Genomic DNA, 15676 nt, shown 5'->3' with positions numbered 1-15676 from the left:
AAATATGCACATAAAATAATAATAGAATTAATAATAATGATAATAAAATAAACTACAAACAGAAAAACCAGGATAGGACAAAACAAGCAAAGAAAAAAAAGGAACCAAGAAAACACTCAAGAAACACATATAGCCACAGCGATATACATGTTTACACACACCTAAATCCACTAAAACACAGAACCAGAAGCCAACATATATACAATGTATACAAAAAAATGACCTGTTGAAAAAAGAAAAGAAAAAATGTAAAAAAAGGCTGACAAAGCTTTGTAACACAAAGAACCTCAAGAACATTTTAAGTGACTGAAAAAGATAAGAATCTCTAATTTATCACCTGAAAAAAACCTTGTCAAACCTCTGAAAAAATGTCCTTCTAAAGAACAAGCCAGTAATGACAGTGATTCATCAATTGTGGTTTATAACACACACGAATTAGGAACAATAAAATGTAAAATAAATTTTGTATTGCACAGTGTGCTAGTGTGGTATTTTAAATCAAGTTTTATATGATTGATTATTTTATAATCCAATTTGAAGCAGTATTCACAATGCACTGAGGCTTACAATATTTCAGGCAAATTCTAGTCACCATTTTATTGCCTCCGTTTTACATATAACCGAACAATCCAAGAGGCAACATAATTTTTTTCTAGAACAGAATACAAATCTGAGGCACATTTTAAAGACTTAATTCAATTTTTTCTTTAAGTCATAGTCATTGTTAGTTCCAGCATGGAAAACCGTAGACAATTTTGTGGTTGAATTCTATAGATCAGCCATATGTTGTGACGTAAAATAGATCCTCTTCATAACTACTGGTAAATATTGCCCCAAAACTTCAAAGTCAGGAACCTTAGCTAACTCTCATGGTAAGTAGCCTTGGAACTAGGATTAGGCTGTATTTCTTCTTTCTGCTGAAGGTGCTGTTTTCCACAATGCAGGGATTAGACTTCAGCGATGAAGTTGAGTTTAGCTCCAGCCACCTTCCTATAAAGAAAAGGACAACCTGTACCTTCTCTAAATCGCCTACTTGTTATTATACTCCTTACTCCAGCAAATACCTAAAGAGAAACATTGGAAAGTCCCTGACCAGGGAGGTTAACCATTTTATATGGTATGATAATAATTTTATTACATTCTTTTTTTGTGTGTTCTATTTTGTATTAAATCACAGGTTGATAACCATAAGTCTTTGGAAAAAATAATTACTAAGCTTCATTTAGAAAATGAGATGAGTTTACTACACCATGCATGAGACATTTAATTCTATGGTGAACTGCCAAAGCAAAAGTACATCTCAGATATTTCTAAGTTCTGAATGTGAATGTGAATGCCGTTCATATTGTATAACTCAGATCATCTGATCAGTTTATCCTATGTTAGTTTTTAACAAGCCATAGGTCCTGTCTTCTGGTGTGTTGTCTTTATACCTTGATATTAAGATATTCTTAACCTTTTCTCCCATATCTATGCTGAATGAGTCTCTTTTGTTTGTTCCTTTCATATTGTAGTCTTTCAATCCAAGTTATATTAACCTCCTGATTCTGCTATGTTGGCTTTGGTGTTTTCATAATCTAATCTCTGACTACATATTCTATTTTTCAAATTTATCTTTGTAGTCTTCCAAAAAATTTACTCATCAGGATAGCTGGTTTCTTATAAAACTAGTTTCTTTTTCTCAACCAAACAGATGTTGCTTGGATTTGTTGTTCAGCAATTCAGTACCCATAATACTCTGTATCCCACTCATAAGTACTTTTGACATTCATTTCTTGTCTTTTTTTTACAATAACTTAAAGAATTAAGCAGTATAACTGGTTCATACATTCACAACTTTAGTTCTTAAGTATATTGCTTACTATTTTACTGGCAGTCATCCAAATTGGTAATTTGCTTCATTAAAATTCATGATGTCTGGAAAACTCTTTAATTCCATTCCTTATTTTAAATTCTTTTTAATAATCTTTTACTATTTTGGCATACTTTAGATACTTCTCTCATATATATATATATGGCAAAGGTTTCTTTTTCCATTTTATCACATTGAGTAAGCTTTCCTACAAGTTGGTGGTTATTATTTTGTGTCCCTGGTTATCTTCCTGGCCAATTTCAGACTCCATAATCTAGATACAAATGTCATATCCTTTCTCTCTCTAGCATAAACTGTGAGAGGTTTCAGTTACATACTTTCCTCCTTTAGAATTCAGGTTTCTTTTAGTTTAGTATAAATTGTGAGAAAACTTCATCCACACAGTTTTTTCATTTAAAATTCAGGGTTTATCCAGTATTGGCCAATGACAATACAGATAGATATAGCTGCCAGAATATGGATGTTTGAAAACTCTCATTGTATCAATGATTTCAATTTAGTAATTTTTAATGATGTTTTATATATTCAAATTATCTTCTCTTATAAGATCTTCTGCAAGTTTAACTTCTATCCTCCCAATGATTTTAAAGATTCAGTTACTAATTTTCTGATGCATTTATTTCCTGGAAGTATGAATCCAATTTACCCCCTAAAGAGATTAAATTTTCTACAAATTCTCTACCTTGGGTACTAATTCATGATAATATTTTTCTTTATTTATCTCACTATCTATTCCCTGAAACACACATTATAAAAATCATGAGGCTCTTTTTTTCTTGGAAATTTAATGGAACTTTTCTCTTTCCAATCACAGTGCTGTCTTAGACCTCTAGACTTGCTATTTGGCTGTCTGGGGTTTCTTGTTATTGGTATGCTCTCTGTGCATCTCCCATATTCTTATCTCTAAAACACTAGTGTTTCATCCGAGTCTCTTTTGCACTTTCAGGTTTTATCATACATACGTAGTATCATATTATACCTCTGTGGGGTGAATTAAGGTCTACTTGCTAGTGAATTGTAATATGAGACTGCTCATTTGTTCCCCAGCTGTCCAGACCAAAAATAATCACACAGAAACTTTATTAGTTAAAACACTGCTTGGCCTATTAGATAGGATTCTTGTTAACTAACTCTTACATCTTAAATTAACCCAATCCTATTATTTTGTAATTTACCATGAGGCTGGTGGTTTACCTGTAAGGTTCTAGGGTGTCTGTCTCCTTAAGAAGCTACCTGGTTTCTCCTTGACTTGACCTACTCTCTCTCTCTCTCTCTCTCTCTCTCTCTCTCTCTCTCTCTCTCTCTCTCATATATATATTTAGATTTCCTGTCTGGGTATATTCCATCCTTCCATAGGCCCAAAACAACTTCTTTATTGACCAATGGTAATAAAATATATTCACACCATACAGAGGGGAATCTTGCATCACCTTTCCTTTTCTATCTAAATAAAAAGGAAGGTTTCAACATAGTAAAAATACATACAACAAAACAGGTATCAAGCAGGAATCCAGTTAAAAAAGTTTATATCTACTTTATCTTTTATCATAACTAAGTAAAACTATTATTATAACTTTCCATCCTTCAACTACATCAAAGAACCCAGAAGGATAAAATATTACCTATGTTAACAGGAAACTTACAAAAATCTAGAATTGTCCAGGCATCTCACTGACTGGATAGCTACCCAAAGTTCTTCTGTAGCATTGGGGTATCCATCTTCAACCTACAGGCCCCATATAGTATCTTGCAATATCCTGGGCTTAGTCAGAAGATTTTCTACTTCCTGTTATATGAGGTTAGGCTTGTTACTTACCTATATTTAAATTTCTCCATTAATATAGTATGACTGAAAACAATAGCTCTCTAATAATGCTGATAAAAAATATGTTAAGACTATTGCCTGTCTACTAACTCTTCAATAAACATTAGCTCTTGCTAACACAGTTAGGACAGAAAACAAAACATGACTCATGTTCTGACTTTATTAGTTGAAGTTCCTTCCGCAGGCAGTAATTAGTTTAAAAACTCAGTTCTTGCAGACATATGGGAGAATGGGTAGGAGGTGTTCTTAGGAGGAATTCTACATAATGCCCAGTATAAGACAGTACTAATACTTTAAAGCAAAGACTTCTCTAAGGTTCACAATGAATCTAAGTGTTGATAATATACTAGTATTGTTATTGAACTACCTCTTGATAACCTAGAAACTTGAAGTTGGTCACTCAGACTCCAATTCTAGGAATAGGACTAAATATGTAGATGCTGTTTCCACATATACCATATTGTGCAAAAAAGGACATTCCAAACTATCTCAGCGACGTCCCACTATTTCCATGATGATTTATTGCAGATATCAACAAATAGTGGAAAAAAGTAAATTTGACATTGCCCTTTAAACTACTAAAATTGGATTCCTACTATCATCCCTATGTATATGATTCTGTGTCTGTAGAATATAGAAAAAATATGGTTGAAAGGAGAGATATTTCATCAAAAATCTTGATAATAATGGTAACAATGTCCTTCAATGTTGGTTATTTATTCTTGTCTGGCATTAGCGTTGGTCTGCTCTAATGATAACTATTAAGTATAATATCTGCCTTGCCCAGACAATGCTGAGGAAATCTATGGAATGTAGCTATGTTTGTAAAATTGGACATGACATTTAGCTTTTTAAATATTCATCATAAAATTATGATCATCAAACTATGCCAACTGTTAATTACTTAAAGCTTATGAGTCTTTGTTTATAGATTGACTTGAGATAAAATGATCTTATGCTTTCCCATTGTCTATTATCTAAATGTCTATTGATAAAAGACTTTTCACTACTACTTCACCATGGAATCTGACATTAATTGGTTATGTTCCTAATTCTAATAATAATTACATAATATTCCAGGATAATCTTGGCATAACCTTAATTCTTAAATCCTACTTCATTCATCCCCAGACCTTCTTCACAAATGATTCACAATTACATCAACCAGTAGATCTAAGAATATGGTGTTAAAGAAAGATGTTACCATTTTGAGAATGAACACATTAACAGGAAGTAGAGAGCAGTTGACATTTATCTGCTATCTGACATATGGATTATGTTTGCTTAGAATGATAGGATGGGAACAAAATTGACTCTAGGAGCACAAATGTTCTGTTCCATGATTAAGGCCTGGCTACATGGGGAGCCAATCAAAAATTTGTGTTGCTCTAAGACTTGAGCTGACTTTGTAGTATATGATTATTTTAACTGATAGGGACACTGAGGTCCAGAAAGGTTGATATGTTGTGGAAGTCACAGTAATGTATGAGCGGAGTTAAGACTGGATCCAGGTCATGTGCCTCCAGGATTCGGGAATAAAAGCACTCAGAGCAGTGATATCAACCTAGAAAGCAGAGCTCTGCAGAACTCAATAAAGGAGATTCACTGGGCTTTTCAAATAACCCATAATGTCATTGTGAAAGGTTTGCCTGTGCCTTTTTATTCCATCTTTATTGCAAATGCTTTACTTAGATTCTAATCATAGATTTTCATTCATAAAGAGAAAAAAAATAAACTGCACACAAAGACTGTGTTCCAACTAGCCAGCATTTCCAAGAAGATAGAAAAGTATTTATTTAAAGCATTATATTATCATATTAATATAAAATAAATAAAATACATTGTAAGACTTAAATTGTTAAAATAAATTTACTTGAAAATCTTTAATAACTGCTACACATTTCAATATTTATATCAACTTTAATAATATGTCACTATGTGACTATCAGATATGATGAGCAAAGCTTTTATATATAAGTTTTATGATTACAAAAATAAGAATGCACTATGCTTCAGAACAAAATTTAATATACACATGCAGCTGCATATCTTGTATCAACATAAACTAGAAATAAACCACTGAATGACTTTGTTTATCTGCTAGGAATTGAATCTAAGGTCTCAAATGTGCTATGCTACCAATGATTTGTACTTTCAGCTACTGAAATTTATTTATTTATTTATTTTGGTTTTTTTAGACAGGGTTTCTCTGTGGTTTTAGAGCCCGTCCTGGAACTAGCTCTTGTAGACCAGGCTGGTCTCGAACTCACAGAGATCCGCCTGCCTCTGCCTCCCAAGTGCTAGGATTAAAGGCGTGCGCCACCAAGAATGAACATATTCTCCAAACAGAAACTTAATTAACTGATTAAACACCAAAGTACTATGTCATAAAATAAATTCAAAGATTAACATATGATTTAATCTAACTGAATGACTTTCCACTGTTTATCACTAACATGGAACAAGAAACATTTTGTTAAACTACACCTGCAGTGAGTCCTTTTGATATCAAACAAAGGAACCTTTGTTGATATACTACATAAAAGGATTATAAATATTATTAAAGTTTCAAAAAATCTAAATATTTTATTCAGAACACTGGAAAAACTAAAATGTGTAGTGTGGATCATATCTAAACAGTTTCTTACCACACACTATTTTGAGAAGTGTTAAGGGAGACTGTGCAGCTTCACTCCCACAAACTACTTCTTTAAAGTCATGGAGACATCTCTATTGTTAGGTATAACACTTACTTATATCTATGACATTTTCAACAGTACACAATTTTAATTGTGTCAGAGAGATGATATTGTTATGAAAATGTTATAAAATTATAACTTTATACTCCATCAAATTAGATAGTAGCACATGGATTATTGAACTATTGATTTGAATACTTATTTAGGATATTAATTATGACTTCTTGAATCATATATATATATGCTTATATATAATATAGCTTCCTAAGTAGTAGCTCTTATAGCTCTTATTTTGCAAGGGCCTACACAATCATTCTAAAATAAGAAAATTATGTGAATTAATTTTAAGACTTATGGAAACACAAAAGAATCAAGATTATTACAACAATCCTGGATAATAATACACCAAAAATGCAGCAGATATCACCATCCCAGATGTCAAGTAAAGTAATATTACAAAGCAAAGGAAATCAGAACAACATTATACTCCCTAAAGCAGACAAAATAACCAATTCATTAGACTTCAGGACCCACATCCAAGCCCACAATTCTGAAGTCACCGGATTTTTTAACAAGAAGCCAATAATACAAAACAGAGGAAAATGATCATCTTCAACATATAGAACTGCCAAGACTAGATAGTTACCTACAGGAGAATGAAAGTAGATCCTTACCTCTCACCCTGAACAAAAGGCAGCTCAAATGGATCAAGGAACTCAACATAAGTCCTAGTACCATTAATCTGAAAAAAAAATGTAGAGAAAATGCTTCAAGTTATTAGAATAGGAAATAACTTTTTAATCGTAATCTGAATAAAGTTCAATTATGGCTAACGACTGAAAAAAAGAACATCATTAAGCAAAAGGTGCATATACAGCGAGCGAAGTATACTATCCAGTGAGTAAAGAAGCAAACTAAAGTATTTGAAAAAAATTACCAGCTACACATTTGACAGTCAGTATCTAGAACATGCTAAAATCTACATTAAAATCATACATATGAAGAAAAGAAACTATTTGGATTTTTAAGAAAATGAACCATAGAATTAAACTAAGAGATCTTAAGAGATATATTTAATGTTTTAAAATGACTGAGAGGTATCCAGTGCCCAGGAGGGTAACTATTCCTCGCTACTAGGGGAAAGTGTCCCCAAAGAAAGTGTTACAGTCCTTCTTTACTCCTCTCTTCTCAGTCTCTGGCTTCCCCAAGGAAGTGGTCACAACTTCTCTCTGCTGGTGGAAGGTTTCCCCAGTGAAAGTCTTACATCTCTGCTCCGCTCTGCTATATCTCTTCTTTGGTGAAAGAAAGTTTTCACCTAAACCTAATTCAAGAGATTTATTGGGAAGGAAGAATCCAGGAGAGTGGTGGCTCCCTCTGCCAGGGTAAAAAATGGCAGCATCAAACTCAACAGGTGCGGGGCTTATATACGGCTTCTTAGGGCAGAATTTTTCAAGGGAGAAGATTTTTCAGGGTGGGACTTGGTCAAATTTCAGTACCCTGAGCTCAGATTGTCTAGATCTCTGCTCAAGGACTGGTTGGTTTTCTGCTAAGAGATTAGTTCGTTTTCCTGCACAAGGTTTGGTGAGTTTTTTTGCTTAGTCGGTCAGGGACAGATTTAGTTCTGATTTCCAGGCAAACGTGTATTTCTTTCACTGTCCTTTTTTAACCATTTGGCTCTAGTTTCAGCATCAGCGCATATTTCTTTCACTGGCTCTGACGCTAGTGCCAATTTGCATGTCTTTGATACTGGTTTCAGGGTCAGGGTGTATTTTTTGGATCTAGGTTGAGGGCTCTGTTATTTCTTTCACCTTTCACTGACTCTGGATTCAGGGCCAGGGTGGCTTTTCTGTTTGTTTGTTTGTTTGTTTGGCTGGCCTTCTTACCCTTCAGCTGTGCTTCAAAATGTCATTTATAGATAAATAGAGGGATGGATTGATGTATGGATGGAGGATGTATTTATAGATAGATGATAGGTTAGATAGATAGATAGATAGATAGATAGATAGATAGATAGATAGATAGACTGATAATTTTATATTATGGATTAAAACCACACAGTACTACATACTTTCGCATTTTCCCAATGTTTAATTATACTCACAACTTTAAAACATATATCTTAAATGAAAAATATGCTATCTAGCTTGCACAATTCATATAAGTAAAATAATGGTAAGTTAAGCAAGAAATATACCTTTCTAGTCTGTGAATCTATTGCTGTTCAATTTTTCCTTTGGTAAATACTTACAAATTATGACAAGTGAATTAGAGTGAAAAAATCAGGTTATTCTAAAGTATTTCTGTACAGAAATAACTTAGTAAACTTCATTAAAATTGAGTCACTATGGAAGACCTGTTGGGAGAAATGACATTTAAACTGAAAACTACAGGAAAAGTAGAACTTAGCTTTTGAAAAATGAAAAAATAGCGAAGAATAAGAGGTTTCAGGGAGAAGGTGATTGAACAATGAATTCCATTAGAGCAGTCTCACAAAACAACACATGTTCTGTAAGTAGTCTGAATGTGTACCCTACCAATTGAATGTGTTATTAAATTGATTTTTGAACTTTAATGTCATCTGAAAGTGCCTTGAATCGCCCACGAATTTCTTAAGCTTTATTTTGACCCTCTATGATCTTAAGGATAGCTTAGAGTTCTTCTCTTTTTGGTGCCTTTAGGTCATAATATGTAATGACTCAATATTAAGAATACTTACCTTTTACAATAAATGTTCTAAGTAAATCTTAAACAGATTAATCTTTGATGAAGTAATAATTAAAAGTGATCCAGGTAATCAAACTAGTTCATGAATATCAATATCACTACCAGAAAGAGTTGCAAAGAACAATGAGATTTTTAAAAATACAGTTAAGAGATACTGGAACCAGGGCTGATGGCATATGTCTACAATACCAGCATATGGAAAGTGGCAATGTGAGCATCTGGAGTAAAGGTCATCCTCAGTCACATAGTAAATGAAACTGGATTACATGACACACAATCCAAAGAACAAATACAGCTCTTCTTGGAAGTTCTGATAAAATTCTGCATTAAAACCAGCAGGTCCTGTTTTTTTTTATTATTTTTATTTTTTTGGTTTGGAGGTTTTTTTTTATGACAGCTTCTATTTCCTCACGACTTATAGGTCTATTTAAATTGTTCACCTGGTCTTGATTTAATTTTGGTAAATGGGACTTATCTAAAAACAAGTCCATTTCTTTTACATTTTCCAACTTTGTAGCATGTAAGCTTTTGTAGTAAGACCTAATGGTCCTCTGAATTTCCTCAGTTCGTTCATTTTGCACAATAGGAAACATTCAATACTTGGTAAGAGTATTCATGGCTGCTACTGAGGATCATGCAAGTGTTTTCTATAAACACAACTAATCTATTAAGATATCATTACGTAGTCTAACGGGAAAGGCCAATTTTCCTTCCACTATTGGCAAGTGTTTGGTGTTTTTCCTAAGAAAATTCACAAATGAGCACATAAACAAATAAAAATAAAGCATTTCAAAGATCAGATAAAAAAAAAACCTACCATGACACATACCAGAACTTTAGTGAGGTGTGCAATATTCCTTCACCATCTGAGACATAATATGGCTATAATAACATTCTTGAAACTGTCTCTCTGTGGCTAATTCTGCTTAAGATGCTCATTGTAAGTGATATATGTGTGGGATGTCTTTCACATTTTTCTTTCCAACTTCTACAAAGTTCAGCAGGTACTCCCACAAAATTGAAGCTCTAATAAATATTAAAAGGGCTATTTGATATAAGAAGAAATGTTGCAATTAAAGTTGTGTACTTAGCCATCACAGAGCAGTATGGGCAAATTAGAGTAATTTAAAACACAAAGCCTCTGGTAAGTGCTGGCTTTGATGGTTTTTTTTATTATTTTATTTTTCAGTAGCCTTAGGTAATTATACTGGTATAGTTTGGTTCTTCTGAGAATTAAGGTATGTCTTAAACTTTTAGCACAGTAACCAAATAGTATAGTTCCCTCTTTACATTTAGCCAGTGAGAAATCTTTTGGCTTCGTTTGAAGTGAGTGAATCCACTTCTAGTTTGGACTCTGGATCTGAATGTAGAGGCAGGACGACATATAATCTGTCCTATACTTTCTGCCAGAAGTATATAAAAGATCGTAGAGAAGGAAGCTTCTGTTCTTTGCCTACTTGCACTCACCTGGTTAGTATATACATTGCTTCACTGGCATTGGAGCCTACTTCTCTGAGAATCCAGAATATATTGAAGATCAGATGAGATATTATCCAGCTCCCTAGACTAAGCAGTTACTGCATTCTTTGATTTTCTGTTCACAGCCGGCCACTGTTGGATTAGCTGAACTGTAAGTCATTCCAATAAATCTTGTATATACATGAGAAAGAGAGAGAGGAGGGAGGGAGAGAAAGGAGGTGGAGGGGGAGAAAAAGGGAGAGAGAGGGAGAGGAAGAGACAGAGAGAGAGAGAGAGAGATTCATTCTATAATTTCTGATAATTCCTGTTACTCTATTGAAGGATGCAGTACCACAAAGAGCTGACTTGCCAAGTGATCATGCAAAATGCTATTGGTCAGTGGTGGTTTCGTTGTCTGTGCCCTTCAAAATAGCCAGAATGGGGTCTCCGGGCTGTAGACTACCCCTGTAGTTCCAGTAGCCAGAGCCCCAGAGGTTCTGAGCCCACAGAGAAGGTTCACAGTACAAGACTTCACAAATCGATAAGAAAAATCTTGCATTGGACCTCATTTTTATTTATTTATTTATTTTTTATTGAGAATAAGAAAAAAAAGTTTCCGCCTCCTCCCAGCCTCCCATTTCCCTGCCCCTCCCCCCACTCATCTCCCCCTCCCCCCAATCTACTCCCCCTCCCCCCACTCGTCTCCCCCTCCCTCTCCAATCCAAAGAGCAGTCATGGTTCCCTGCCCTGTGGAAAGTCCAAGGTCCTCCCCCCTCCGTCCATGTCTAGGAAGGTGAACATCCAAACTGGCTAGGCTCCCACCAAGCCAGAACATGAAGTAGGATCAAAACCCCTTGCCATTGACCTTGGCTTCTCATCAGTCCTCATTGTTCGCCATGATCAGAGAGTCCGGTTTTATCCCATGCTGTTTCAGTCACAGTCCAGCTGGCTTTGGTGAGCTCCCAATAGATCAGCCCCACTGTCTCAGTGGGTGGGTGCACCCCCCGTGGTCCTGACATCCTTGCTCGTGTTCTCCCTCCATCTGCTTCTCATTGGGACCTTGGGAGCTCAGTCCAGTGCTCCAGTGTGGGTCTCTGTCTCTATCTCCATCCATCACCAGATGAAGGTTCTATGGTGATATGAAAGATATTCGTCAGTAATGCTATAGGATAGGGTCAGTTCAGGTTCCCTATCCTCAGCTTCCCAAGGGACTAACTGGGGACATCGCCTTGGGCTCCTGGGAGCCACTCTAGGTTCAAGTCTCTTGCCAACACTAAGGTGGCTCTTTTAACTAAGATATGTGCTTCCCTGCTCCCCTATCCAACCTTCCTTTATCCCAATCTTCCTGTTTCCTCAAGTTCCCCCAATCCTCCCCTTCTTACTTTTCTCTCCCTGTCCTCCCTTATACCCAACCCACCCCACCCCCAAGATCCCAATTTTGTCCCCGGCAATTTTATCTACTTCCCTTAGCCAAGAGGATAACTATATGTTTTTTCTTGGGTTCACCTTCTTCTTTAGCTTCGTTAGGTTCACCAGGTATACACTCCGTGACCTTTATTTATGGCTAGAAACCAATTATGAGTGAATACATCCCATGTTCATCTTTTTGGGTCTGGGTTACATCGCTCAGGATAGTGTTTTCTATTTCCATCCATTTGCATGCAAAATTCGAGAAGTCATTGTTTTTTACCGCAGCATAGTATTCTAATGTGTATATATACCACACTTTCTTCATCCATTCTTCCATTGAAGGGCATCTAGGTTGTTTCCAGGTTCTGGCTATTTCAAATAATACTGCTATGAACATAGTTGAACAAATGCTTTTGTCATATGATAGGGCATCTCTTGGGTATATTCCCAAGAGTGGTATTGCTGGTGGACCTCCTTTTTAATATCTATAAGAGATCTCGCCCCCTTTTCTGCCTGTATAATAATATAACTCACTATTATTACCTACTGTGCTGGGATTTTGTCCACCAAAAGTGCTGTAGAACAGGTATCCTTAACAAGTCGGAATCATGGAAAGAAAGCTCGATTCTGTGAAGAAGCTGCATTGGTTACACAGACTAAGGCATTGTTTCTTAACCTGTGGATCGCAGCTCTTTAGAAGGTCACATATAGATTATTTTGTACAATTTACCTTATGTTTAATGACACTGGCAAAATTATAATTATGAATTGGCAATAAGATGATTTTATGTTTGGGGTTATCACAATAGGAACTGCATTTAAGGGTCACAGTTTTAGGAAGGATGAGAAGTGCTGCTAAAATATCTTGACTAATACACTCACTAAAAAGTGAAAATAAGGAAATATTTCATCATTATTCTAATAGTTAATACACAGGATAGGTAAATGCAGAGATGACCAGGCTGCTTAAGGTAGCATGTAAATTACAGTAGGATGTAGTGGGGAATGCTGCATGCTAATCAGAAATGCAATAAATTTGTTCATCTGCTTATGATGGAGCATGTGTGTGTGTGTGTGTGTGTTTGTGTTGATGATAGGCTATTACACAAAGGACAAAGTTCTTTTCATTATGTTTTCATTATGTTCATTCAGTTTTACTTAGTCTATAAATATATAAAATATAATGTCAGTTCAAGAAAGCTATAATTGTTAAAAATAAGTAAAATTTGCTTTAATCCTGAAATTAGGAAGGTTCATGTGGTTCTGCAAACCCTGAATGCTGTAAGTATCCGGAAGTGAAAAACTTCTGTAGGCAGAAGGAGACAAACTCAGAATTTCCCAGAGAAATATATGGCAGTATTCTTAAATGAAGCAAAAGACAACAGGGAAGTGATAGCCCTAGGAAAACTGTATAAATTATAATTTGTAATAGGCTACAACAGAAGGTTTTGGTCAAAGACACTGCTTGTCTGACAAATATTAAGGTACTTCTTAATTTTTTGAGATCACAATATAATTACATAATTCGTCTTTTCTCCCTCCAAACTCTTCCTCCTAGCAATCTTTCAAATGCATTGCCTCTTCTTTCATTGTTTTTTGTTATATGCATATATGCATACATACATACAGATACATGCCTATCTATAACCTTTTCACTCTGCATGTTACATGTATGTAGATTTTTGATAGATTGTTGAACGTTGTGATATATAATTTACAAATTGGTGAGTTACTGAAATGCTAATAGTACTGTAAAAGATGTTGGTTTTGATTCCAGTATAAACAGAGTAAAAAGCTTGTGCTTGTATTTTTGCAAGTACTATGTTCGCTCACTGTAGGATCTACCCATTAGTTTGTTCGTGGGGTTCAGTCAGAAGTAGGATTCTGCCTTTGAGTGGATCGGTAAATGTTGATATCTTTTAAACAAAAGATTGATGCTGTGGACAGGAGCACATTTTAAGTGGAAAAAATACAGAGTTAAACTTTTGCCATATCAAGCTTGAAATGTAGTTGTTTTCCAAGTGAATTTGCCACATCAAATAATGGATTTCTCAGTTTTCGATTTAAGACAGAGGTCAGGGATGGTTACACACATTGGAATTCATTAGTGCTGAGATAGTATTTTGTTCCATAAGCCACATGAGGCCAACACTGGAATAAGTAAAAAATTTAAAAAGGACAGAAGGAGCTCACACACCCAGCACTCAGGCTCTAGAAACACATTTATCAAGTTGAAAGATACATAAAGTAGAGCAATGACTTTTTTTTTTTTTTGCTTAAAACATCATTGATCATGAGGCCTAAAGTATGATAAAAAGAAACTGTGACAGTATGTCTTTAAAAACATAGTGAAATCTGTATTTCTAGAGACAGGGTAATAAGTTTTAATGGAGGCAAATGAATATTCAATAAAATGAGAGGTTGTAAATTAACAGTCAGATTTAGCTACATAGATGTACTTGGTAACCTGTATAAAATTATTTTTAAAAGGGTACCAAAGAAAACAATCATTCTGCATTAGTAGCCCAGACACAGGAAGATAAATATCACATATTTTCTTCCATTTGTATCATTACTTAAACATATACGAACTGCCTCATAACAAAATTAAAACTGTCACAATATGCACAATTAATGCTGATTTTTATAGTTTTCATTTTAAAGATATATTTTATTTTTAATTATAGTAACTCTGTGTTTGAACATACACATAAGTACAAATATTTTCAAAAAGCAAAGGCATTGGATCCTAGAGCTATCAGTACACGGGGTTGTGAGCTGCCCTATGTGTCTGCTGAGAACTGAAATCATGCCCTCTATGAGAGGAAATGCTTATAACCATTGACCTGTCTCTCAAGTCCCCATTCATGGCTTGAAAATAAAAATATTATGTATTTTGGAATCAATCCAATATAAGATGTCATATTTTTCTCATAAAATCTAATTAAATTATAATGCTATATAATCAGATCAATTATTATTCTCAATGAACAAATAGAATTCTTAAAAACTCATATAACTCATAAACTGTACATATAATCAATAATAATTTAGCTGATAAACAATTCAATCATTTCTGGGGAATATTATGTACATCTTTCATTTTAGAAAACAAGATAAAGAACTCAGGAGTGACATGCAATCGAGATGTAAGAAATAATCCAAATGAATGGACAATTATGCTCCTTAAGAAACTTAGACACATCACCTGCTATAAATAAGCTTCAATTTTATCCTTTTCCAAAAGGTGCTAATATTAACTGAGGTCAATACATTTAGAGAATACAAACTTCACAGAACAGTAAGGTTTACCAATACCAAATGCATTAAAAAGCAGGTGAAAGGAAAATGGAGAAATTTAGAAACCTTTAATATTGTGAAAATGAATGAATGTTGGGACTGTTGGTGGCAACTTATTGCCGTGTTCTATTTATGTGTAATTATTTATTTACTACAAAGTGTTTAGTTAAAACACTGTCAAATTAGATAATGGTAAAGTTCATTGGGATTTGAAGGATGCAAAATACCTCTATTATCATGGTCTTAATAGGGAAAAGCTGATGAGAAAAACCCAAATGAATACACAGGGAATAAAACAACAAGGTGTGTCTAACAATTTGAAGCGAAATATCAAAGTTGAAAGGATTGATACATGAACAGCTAAAATATTACAATCCTCATACCATT

This window comes from Alexandromys fortis, unplaced genomic scaffold, assembly GCF_014885135.2.
Source record: "Alexandromys fortis isolate MF-2015 unplaced genomic scaffold, M_Fortis_MF-2015_v1.1 scaffold_19, whole genome shotgun sequence".
Lineage (NCBI taxonomy): Eukaryota > Metazoa > Chordata > Mammalia > Rodentia > Cricetidae > Alexandromys > Alexandromys fortis.
Note: the sequence above shows the minus strand (reverse complement) of the source record.